Source organism: Diabrotica virgifera, chromosome 3 (assembly GCF_917563875.1).
Source record: "Diabrotica virgifera virgifera chromosome 3, PGI_DIABVI_V3a".
Taxonomy (NCBI): domain Eukaryota; kingdom Metazoa; phylum Arthropoda; class Insecta; order Coleoptera; family Chrysomelidae; genus Diabrotica; species Diabrotica virgifera.
The window spans coordinates 126,662,449-126,674,732 of NC_065445.1; positions in this window are offsets into that span (position 1 = coordinate 126,662,449).

Here is a 12,284-nt window from a genome sequence, read left to right on the forward strand (position 1 = left end):
GACTCAAGAGGCTGATAGTCCGGAAATCTTCGCACTTTTTCGCAGATCGTTTTTTTGGTATTGTTACAAACGTTGACAATAGCCATTCCTCTGGGATATTACCTGAATCGTATGGCGTTGAACAGTTCAGTTAACTCCTTCGTGCTTACTTCACTCATAACCTTAATAAGTTCTACGGGTATTTCGTCCGGATCTGTGGCTTTACCATTCTTAGACTGTTGTAAAGCCGATTTCACCTCGCTTTCTAGTATTGACGGCCCTGTCATGCAATTTATTTCTGGAAGGTTGCTTCGGTAGCCCAAGAAGAGTTTTTCGATGTAAATTTTCCAGGTCACCAGCTTCTCCTTAACTGTCGTCGCCAGGTTCGCGTCTTTGTTTATGAGGAAGTGTGTGTTTCTCCTCTTGTATTGACCAGTGGCTTCTGGAATCTTTCGGTGAATATTTATATGATCGTGTTTCACTTGGAGCTCCTCACTCCTTTCACTTGGAGTGGTCTTTTGTTGGCATCTAAATCACCATACTAGTACTCCATACGTAATCACACTGAGTACAGTCATATATAGCCCGCACAACTATTTGGTTTCCAAACCCTACAATTTCCCACATATTCTTCTACATGTCTAAAGAAATAGCCTTGCTTTGTTGGGTATTGTTTCGAGATGGGCGTTCCATGTAAACTGATGTTTGACCTAATTCGCCTCTTTGATAGCTTTTTCATAAAGAGCGTTCGTCCAGATGTTTTCTAGGTTCCGTCTCCTAACTACTACTGTTTTTCTAGAATTGATGAAGAGTTTTTTTCTTCTTCTTAAGGTGCCGAGACCGTTTGTCGATCGTTCGCTCTCATGTTGCGCAGCATATTAAAAATCATTGGCTTATTTACAGCCGCACGAAATAGTTCAGTGCTAGTTTTCCCAAACCATTGGCGTAGGTTTTTAAGCTAAGAAGTTGTACCCCACAGGAGGCCCACACTTCTTTTTCCCATTATTTTACCTTGCATGACAAGGTGAAGTATGTCATATTTTTCTGGGTGAACCAGGTCATCGAACCATGCTTATGCGAAGCTCCAAATTTAGATCATGACTGCATAGGATTTTCTTAAATTTCATAAAACTTGTTCTTGCTTTGGCAATTCTACTTTTTATTTCTGTACTAGGGTTCCAGCTTTCATTTATATGAGTACCCAGATATTCAATATTACTTACTCGTTCAATTGAGTCATTACCGATTGTTACGTTATAGTTATTATTATTTACGGCTGCCTGTTTACTAATAACCATAACCTTTGAGTCCATATATCAAGCAGAATGCCACCATTCGGTTCAATAATGCTTGAAGATGTTCAATTGATCCTGTCAGTAACAAGGTGTCATCTGCGTATCTGATATTGTTTATAAGCATACCATTAATGAGTATTCCCTCTTTTGCGTTTTCCAACACTTCATTTAAGATTGTTTCAGCGTAAAGATTAAACAACATTGGTGACAATATACAGCCTTGTCGAACTTCACGCTTGATTTTTACTTCTTCAGAGCACTGATTCCCAACCCTATCACATGCAGCCTGGCCCCAATACAAATTTGCGATTATTCTAATGTCCCTACCGTCCAGACCAGTAGTTTTGAGAATATGTAGCATTTTTTCATGGCGAACTTTATCAAAGGCCTTTTCAAAATCAATCGCGCACATGAAAACATCATGATTTACATCCCTGCATCTTTGAATTAAAACTTGGGTTGCGAATAGTGCATTACGCGTTCCAAGACCACTGCGAAAACCGAATTGAGTACTTGAGCTTCTTTCCTCAATTTTCTATATGTTCTTTGATGAATTACTCTGAGAAAAGTTTTTAATACATGACTCATTAGGGTAACGGTGCGATAGTCGCTGCATTTTGTGGCTCTGTGTTTTTTTTAGTACAACAAATGATGATTTAAGCCAATCTTTAGGTATTTTTCCGCTTTCGTAGATTAAGTTGAATAATTTCGTAAGTATCTTAATGCCCTCGGTACCTAAAAGCTTTAGTGTTTCTACGTAAATCCCATCTAGTCCGATCGCCTTGCCGTTTTTTGCGTTCTTTATAGCGTATTGCACTTCTTCCCTAGTTATTGGAGGACCGCTCATGTCATCTAGCGTTTCTAGTTCGCTTCTTTCATCATCGAATAATTCCTTTATATATTCTGTCCATCGTATTAGTTGACCTTCGATATCGATTATAATTTTTCCGTTTTTATCTCCGATTAGTCGAGGATTACATTTTTTATTCAGTCCTGCAACTTCTTTCAGTTTTTTGTCCATATTGAATGCGTCATAGATACGCTCGTAGTTCTCAATTTCTTTAGATTGTTGATATGCCACTCTGATTTAGCTGATATTATTTTTCTTCGAATCATACTGTTTAGCTTTTTGTATTCTGTCACATTAGCATTCTTATATTTTCTTCTTGCATCCATTAAATTCAATATCTCTTCTGTCATCCACTGTTGCTTATTCCTACGCTGATTTTCCATTAGATGGTCTTCTTGGATTTTTTCCAATGTTTCTTTGCATGACTCCCATAATTGTTCTTCTGAATTTTTATTTCCCAATTTCTGAAACTGATCTAATTTATCGGTTACTATTTCTTTCACTTCCGCATTTGAAAGTTTATCTTTGCTGATCCTAGGAGATATTTTGGGTTTTTAATCTTTTTAAATTTAAGCAATACTCTAGCTGCTAGTAAGTTGTGGTTGGAGGGTACATTCGCTCCTGGCTCCTGGATATGTTTTGGAGGATAAGATAGCATTTCTAAATCTTTTTGATATACAGATATAATCAATTTGATTTCTTACTATTCTTCCACAAGTGTCCATAGGAGATTTCCAGGTGTAAAGTCGTCGCTTAGGCAAGTCAAAAAGAGTGTTGGATATTACTAATTGTTTTTCTACGCAAAATCTAATTATTCTATTTCCACGGTCGTTTCTCGTTCCTAAACCAAACTTGCCAACGATATCTTCTTCACTACCTCTTCCAACCTTGGCATTGAAATCCCCCAATACAATGTTTATATCCTGGCTTCCTGTGAGTGATAATAAATAGTCTAGATCCGAATAAAATCTTTCGACAACTTCATCGTCATATTGTTGTGTAGGTGCATATACCTGAATGATGTTTAAGTCTGTAAGATATGTCTTTATTTGTAACATTATTAATCTATCTGAGTATGGCACGATATTTTTTTACTGATTTTGCGACATTTTGTTCTAAAATAAATGCCACACCATTTCTATGTTGCGGACCTTCTTCACCAGAGTAGTAAATTTCATAATTATCTATCGTCATATGGCCAGAACCCGGCCACCTCATCTCGCTTATACCTAAGATATTTATATTTAACCTTCGCATTTCCTTGATCGTATTGTGAATCTTTCCAGATTCAAACATACTTGTAATATTCCAAGTCGCTATTATACATTCCTTATCTATTCCCAAATTTGATGAATTACAGGGAATTCGCTTGCTGACGACTGAGGAAACCCTGCTGTTTCCGACGCCGAATCTTGGATTCCGAGTCCCATGATTAGTAAATATATTTACATTATCAACATCTGTAATCATGAGTTACTAGGGAAGTTATAATCAGGTAGTTTCCCGTTGCTTTCGTGATTCCACTGCCGTTGAGACTGAATTTTTAGCCCATCCGCATTCGGGGCCGATTTCTCAACCCCAGGACAATAGAGTGCCCTTCCGTACCTCCTGGTAACGGTTGATTGCTTATACTGGCGCACATTCGGTTTTTATTTAGGTTTAGGTTCGCAGTATCGCAGCCGGTTAAATCATTATTTGATTGTCGCCTGCGACTTTATGGCACCGCACCTGTTAGGAATTGTATTCCTTGACCGCGAGCCACTAATGACACAGCTGCTGTCCTGTGTCATGTCGCACTATCAAGTAAGGATATTTAGTATAAAATAGGAAATGGTTGAATGCTCGAATATATGAATTTTACAAAGACAAAGGCAAAATATCGAGCACTGAATTTATTTAATCTTGCCCCAGTATACTTTCGCTTCTAGAGCATCATCAGGGGCATTTCGTCAATAAAGAGAAGGTATTATCCTCGAATGTAATTTAATATGAAATAGTTTGGTGGCAACTTAAATTAACATATAATTACACACTTAACAATGGACAAAACAGATGAATTTGAGTGCCTGGTAAGGTTCTCCATTTTTGCAACAGGGAAGCAGAATCATACTTCATTCTGCTTCCATCTTGCAAAAATGTAGAACCTTACCAGGCACTCCAATTTATCTGTTTTGTCCTTTGTTAAGTGTGTAGTTATATGTTAATTTAAGTTGACACCAAACTATTTCATATTAAATGACATTCGAGGATAATACCTTCTCTTTATTGACGAAATGCCCCTGATGATGCTCTAGATAGCGAAAATATACTTAGGCAAGATTAAATAAATTCAGTGCTCGATATCTGCCTTTGCCTTTGTAAAATTCATATATTCGAGCGTTCAACCATTTCCTATTTTCCTATTCCAGCTTGCAAAAATGTAGAACCTTACCAAGCACACAAATTTATCTGTTTTGTCCTTTGTTAAGTGTGTAGTTAAATGTTAATTTAAGTTGCCACCAAACTATTTCATATTAAATGACACTCAAGGATAACAGCTTCTCTTTATTGATGAAATGCCCCTGATGATGCTCTAGATAGCGAAAGTATACTTGGGCAGGATTAAATAAATTCAGTGCTCGATATCTGCCTTTGCCTTTATAAAAATTTATTTAGTATAAGTTGGGGTGTGCTAGATAGATTGAAAATTTCCGTATTTATCTTTTACCATAATTACTTGATTATCCGCATAGTTCTGCACTTCTATCTCTTATACGTCAAGGGGTGAGATCAGGCCATCTGCTAGGTGTGACTACAGAAGGAGAGACGGCACTCCCTCCTGTGGGCATCCCTTAGCTATTTTGGTCACAATATCCTCTCCTTACAGGCCTGTTAGAATTGAATAGTCCCTACTGATGCTGCTGTATCAAAAAGAAATTTAATAATGCATTATAAATCCGCTTTCCATATCTAGAATCACCGTTAATGCAATCTTTAATTTATTAATGTAGTGACTGACCTTTTAAACTACAATCTTTTCTATTGCCTTTAACTTTTAAGTCAACTTCAACAAACAAGTCTTGAGCCTGGTTGTACCAACAGACCTTCTTAAGACGTGCTGTTCCAACATTGAGATCAATCTTCACCTTGCCGCAATGGATTGCCACGTGGATTGGCGGATTGCTCAGATAAGAATCGAAAATTATGGTGCAACGTAAGTGAGACTTAAGGCGGCTCTATCTATAAGCTGTGCTGGGCTAAGCTGGAGCTTAAAATTTGTTGGTGCAACTAGGCATCGGTGGTGTATAACCTAGTGCTATAGATCTATAGAAATTTGTTAGGATTGGCCACAAATTGTCCAATCTTTTTGTATTTGGGCAGGAAATATTGTATCCTGCCCTGGAGATTTAAATGGAGCAAAGTGGTAGATGATCCACTTTATATTCTCCAGTTTGATGTGTTTTACACAGAATTTAGAATCTTTCACTTCAGTTACCCTTACCATACTCAGTTCTCCCAAAAGAAACTATTTCTTAGCTCGCTGTAAAAATCAACCTTTAATTTTTTTGAATAAACAAACGAAAACAGCTTATTTGTGATGTATATTTATATATTTTGACTTAAACTAACTGGGTACGAAAGTGTGTATGAATTGATGAGAGTAGGAATGATTGGCGTTACTCGTAATTACTAACTGGTTCTATTTTGTTATAATAGAATTTGTGTAATACATTCCGTAATACAAAAAATAAAAAGAAGATTAACTCTTGCTTGGGCAGCCTACGGAGCTCTGAGAGACATATTTAGGAGCAGTATACCGATCGGTTTAAAAAGACAAGTGTTTGACCAATGTGTGTTACCGGTAATGACATATGGAGCAGAGACACTGACTCTAACCAAGGCAACAGCGTCGAAAATGCGGATTGCTCAAAGGCGCATGGAAAGATCCATGCTTGGCGTAACTCGGGATAAAATAAGAAATGAAGATCTCAGACAAACAACCGGTATCGCAGATGTTGTAGAACGTATCACCAGGCTCAAATGGAACTGGGCAGGACACGTCGCCAGGCTGAAAGATTCAAGATGGGCACGAAAGCTGATGGAGTGGAGACCAAGAGAAGATAAACGAAGTAGAGGAAGGCCGCCTACACGATGGGCAGATGATATCAGGCGGATTAGTAAAAACTGGCAAAAATCAGCACAAAACCGTGAAGTGTGGAAACAATTGAGGGAGACTTATGTCCAGCAGTGGACGTGAATTGGTTGGATGATGATGATTCCGTTAGGTATTTTGAAAATTTCGTAAAATAAAAAAATCATATTTTATACAATTTGAGTCCAAAAGTTAAACTGTTGCACTTTTCTTCGATGATATTTGTCGCTCGTTCTTCTCGCGTCCTCAGTATATTTCTACGGCTTGAGATATGGTATTTCGGACACAGATTGCGCTAGAGAAAAATTTTAGTACAGTTCTTCTCGGAATCCAGCTGGGAGTATACCTACCTGCTTAATTTCGTATTTTTCACGTCATTATTGTGAGAGTTATGGCGTCATAGGCAACCTCCTTATGACGTACGGGTATGAAAAATAGACCTACTCCCAGTCCGGTCGAATATACCTGCCAAATTTCATAATAATCGGTAGGGTCGTTTTGGAGGAGTATGGTAACAAACACTGTGATCGGAGAATTTTTTATATATAGATGTAAAATATTTAAATGGCTATTAAAAAATAACGGTTGGATATAAAAAAAGTGAAAATATAGGGTTGAATGTATATTTGGGTTCTACATCATAAAAAAATTAAGAACAAGCAGTTTGTTCAAAAAAATTAAAAATATATATCGGGGGCTGCTCCCCTTTTCACTTAGGTTGGTAGTACCAATTCAGAAACAATCTCGGGTTCATGTACAACTACTTTGCTTAAGATCATCACGTGATCAAATGCATAGTTTGCGAGTCTATAAGGTACATAATAATAGGTAAAAGATCCATTGGCAGAAGAAAACCTTCATGGTGGAAGAATTTAAGAGATTGGTACAAGTGCAGCAGCTGCCAATTATTTAGATCTACGGTATCAAAAATACGCATAGCCTTGATGATAGCCAAACTTCGGAACGAGGACGGCACCTGAAGAAGAAGAAGAAGGTACATACATACATACAAACATTCATTTTTATTTTTACAGTATGGTGCAAATGTCTCGAATAAATTCATTATTTCGGAAGCCAGCGACTTTAAGGAAAAATCCTGAAACAGGTCGATTTTTAATTTTAAATTATGATTTTTTGACATATTATATATCATACTAGTGACGTCATCCATCTGGGAGTGATGACGTAATCGATGATTTTATTAAATGAGAATAGGGGTCGCGTGCTAGTCCATTTGAAAGGTTATTCAATTCTCTATCCAGTAATATAAATATTAACATATTTATTTATACAGGGCGTCCAAGAAAAATTTTTTTGAATTAAATGAATCGACACAAAAAGAAGAATGAAGTTATTTAAGCCAAAATACACTCTAATGCTGTCAGAAAACAGAAAAAAAAATTTTGATAAATAAACATTGCTTTCGCTTAAATTTCAATGTTCAAGCTGCCACCCATCTGCCTCTTGGCAGTTTGAACATTGAATTAAAGCGAAAAGCAATGTTTATTTATGAAATAAACATTTTTCTGTATTTTCAATTAAATAAATTACATAAATTCTTTTTTTGTGTCAATTAATTTAATTCAAAATAATTTTTCTTGGACACCCTTTATAAATAATTCTGTCAATGTTTATATTACTAAATATTGGCCCCTATTATCATTTTAAAAAATCATCGATTGCGTCATCACTCTCAGATGGATGACGTCACTAGTATGATATATACCTATGTAAAAAATCATAATTTAAAATTAAAAATCGACCTCTTTCAGGATTTTTCCCTCGCTGGCTTCCGAAATAATGAATTTATTCCAGACATTTTCACCATACTGTATAGATTATTAGATGTGTTATAGTCTGGGCTGATTATCGGAGAATAGGCCATTTTTGGGAAAAGTTATTTACCAGCAATTTTATTGCTGGAATCGAATTATAAGATCCTATATATTAATAATATAGGTATGAAAAGTCCTCAGATAGTGTGCTACTCTTTTTATAAACAAAATGGCACACGAAAATCGTGTTTTTTCAATTATTGCTCTATAACTCCGAAGATTTTAACTTTACAACAAAAACACTCAAATAAAAATTCACCGTGATTAAATTCTGCATAAAGACGTGTTTTTCCCGATCTGCTCTGATGAAAATGCGGGTAATTCTTTGGAAAATGCGGGTTTTCCCAACAAAATTTTTAATTTTCAAATAAAGTTTTAGATAAGTAATTATCTACCAATAATTAAATATTTTGGTGACTTAAAAGCCTTCTTGGTTTAGATTATAGTTCCAGAAGCTGGTGAAAAGTGAACGAATATTTTAGCAACAATTCAATTGTTAATTAATAATTTACGGTCGCAATAATAACCAAAATAATTATGATACACTGATCAAACTTTGAAATCTTATAAAGATGAGATGCCTATTTAACATTTTCTCGACAACATATAAATTTTTAATTATTTTGCCTAATCTTTAAATGTTTAAAAAAATAGTTATAAACAAATTAATGTTTCTCAGAAAGTTTTTATTATATTATAATTTTAAAAATAGCTAAAATGCGCATTTCAAATATCTTGAAAATGAATGCTTTAAAACTTTTTTGCAACCATTTGCAAAAAAGTTATGAAACAGCAAAATAAACATACGATTACTACGGTGTTTATAATTTTTTTAAATTCTTTCAAAGCGTAGAAGTGAGTTTAAAGTACAAGCTAATTATTTACAAGAAAATATCGATTATAAGTTTAATGGTTATATTTCAATTAAAGATTATAAGTATATTTTCTTGTAATTTACACGCGCGAAAGTAGAGTAATACAGTACTGTCGCTAAAATTTCCACTCGGAGCGACGACCGGTGGCCGCGCGACGTACACTTTTAATAAATAATAATGTATGCTGCGTGTTAGTCGCTTCGAGTGAACATTTTAGCTCCGACTCTGTATCAGGCCTACTTTTGTGCTAAAAATTACAAAAAAAAGTATTTTTAATCTTTGATTATAATATAACCATTGCACTAATTTTTGACATTCTTTGTGAGTAATTAGATTGTACCATAGACACACTTTTAAGCTTTTGAAACAATTAAAACAAATTATAAACAACGGAGATATCGTATATTAACTTTGCTGTTTCATAACTTTTTTGCCAATGGTTGGAAAATTTTTTTAAATCAATCATTTTCAAGACCTATGAAATACGCATGTTAAGTATTTTTTTAAATTAGAATATAATAAACAATTTCTGAGAAATGTTAATTTGTTCATAACAATTTTTTTAAACATTTAAAGATTATGCAAAAAAATGAAAAATTTATATTTTGTCGACAAAATATTAAATAGGTATCACACCTTTATAATCTTTCTAAGTTTGATCAATGTCTCATGATTATTTTGGTTGTTATTGCGACTGTAAATTGTTAATTAACAATTGAATTGTTGCTAAAATATTCGTTTCATTTTCACCGGCTTCTGAATTTATAATCTATACCAAGAAAGCTTTTATTTCACTAAGCTATATAATTACTAATAAATAATTACTGGCCCAAAAAAATTATTTGAAAATTCGAGATTTTGTTGGGAAAACCCACATTTTTCGAGGAAAATTTTCGTCGGAGCAAATCGGGAAAAACATGCCTCTATGTAGAATTAAATTGGGGTGAATTTTTATTTGAGTGTTTTTGGTGTAAAATTAAAATCTTCGGAGTTAGATAGAGCAATAATTGAAAAAAATACGATTTGTCGGCGCCATTTTGTTTATAAAAAAAGTAACACACTATCTGCGGACTTTGCATACCTCTATTAATAATATATATGATCGTATAATTCGATTCCAGCAATAAAATTGCTGGTAAATAACCTTTCTTTGTACTTTACTAATTAGACCAGCGTATTAGAACTATTTTTTTTTTCAAAATTTAAAGAATATTAGTATAGTTTAGTTGATCCAAAAGATGGCATAACCCAGACATCCAAAGTGAAAGTTATCCTTCAACACCAAATTGTTCTATATGGTCCACACAATGTCCAGAAAAAAGTCACACCATTTTGAGCGTCGGGTTTGGGGGGGAGGGGGGAAATTCGGTAAATTCGTAGTTTTTTAAGTTTTTCGCCAATATTTCTAAAACTATGCGGTTTAGAATAAACAACCTTCTATACAAAATTGTTCTACATTAAATTTGAAATAAAAAAGGCCCTATGCATAATCTTTCTAAAACGAATGGTTCCAAAGTTGCGGAGGTAGTATAATATAACTGGTCCAAAAAAAGGCCTAACCCAAACATCCAAAGTAAAAGTTTTCCTCCAACACCAAAATGTTCTATATGACCCACATATTGTTCAGTAAAAAGTTACACCATTTTGAGCGTCCGGTTTGGGAGGGAGATGGGAGAGAAGCTGGTAAATTAGTAGTTTTTTTTACGTTTTTCGTCAATATTTCTAAAACTATGCTGTAGCGTAAATAATGTTATACACAAAAATGTTCTACATGAAATTTAAAACAAAAAATGTTCTATACATAATTGTTATAAAATCAACGGTTCCAGAGTTACGGAGGGTGAAAGTCGAGGTTTTCGATACTTTTTATATTTTTTGGGCAATATTTATGATATAACTATACCAAAAACCCAGACATCCAAAGTGAAAGTTATCCTCCAACACCAAATTGTTTTATATGGTCCACATAATGTTCAGAAAAAAGTCACACCATTTTGAGCGTCGGGTTTGGGGGGGAGAGGGGAGAGAAATCGGTAAATATAAAAGGTATCGAAAATCTCCACTGTTCAACCTCCGTAACTCTGGAACCGTTGATTTTATAACAATTATGCATAGAAACTTTTTTGTTTTAAAAGAACATTTTTCTATAGAACGTTCCTTACGCTAAAGCATAGTTTTAGAAATATTGACGAAAAACGTAAAAAAACTACTAATTTACCGACTTCTCCCCCATCTCCCCCCCCCCCAAACCGGACGCTCAAAATGGTGTAAATTTTTACTGAACAATATGTGGACCATATAGAACAATTTGGTGTTGAAGGAAAACTTTACTTTGGATGTCTGGGTTAGGCCTTTTTTTGGACCAATTATACTATACTATCTCCGTAACTTTGGAACCGTTCATTTTAGAAGGGTTATGCATAGAGCCCTTTTTATTTAAAATTTAATGTAGAACAATTTTGTGTAGAAGGTTGTTCATGCTAAACCGCTTAGTTTTAGAAATATTGACGAAAAACGTAAAAAACTACGAATTTGCAGATTTCTCCCCCTCTCCCCCCCAAACCCGACGCTCAAAATGGTGTGACTTTTTTCTGAACATTATGTGGACCATATAGAACAATTTGGTGTTGGAGGATAACTTTCACTTTGGATGTCTGGGTTTGGGTCTAACTATACCGTACTATATGCAAAAAAAAGAAAAATTTATATTTTGTCGATAAAATATTAAATAAGCATCTCATGTTTATAATCTTTATAAATTTGATCAATGTATCATGATTATTTTGGTTTTTATTGCGATCATAAATTGTTAATTAACAATTGAATTGTTGCTAAAATATTCGTTTAATTTTCACCGGCTTCTGGAATTACAATCTATACCAAGAAAGCTTTGATGTCACTAAGTTATTTAATTATTGATTAATAATTACTTACCTAAAATTTTATTTGAAAATTAGAGTTTTTGTTAGGAAAACCCGCATTTTCCGAGGAAAATTTTCGTCGGAGAAAATCGTGAAACACATATCTCTATGCAGAATTTAATTTCGGTGAATTTTTATTTGAGTGTTTTTGTTGTAAAGTTAAAATCTTCGGAGTTATAGAGCAATAATTAAAAAAAATACGATTTGTCGGCGCCATTTTGTTTATAAAAAAAGTAGCACACTATCTGCGGACTTTGCATACCTATATTATTAATATGGAGGACCTAATAATTCGATTCCAGCAATAAAATTGCTGGTAAATAACTTTTCCATGAATTTTGCTAATTAGCCCAGAGTATTATATTACTTTACCCTAAATGCGTAATCCAGTACTAGC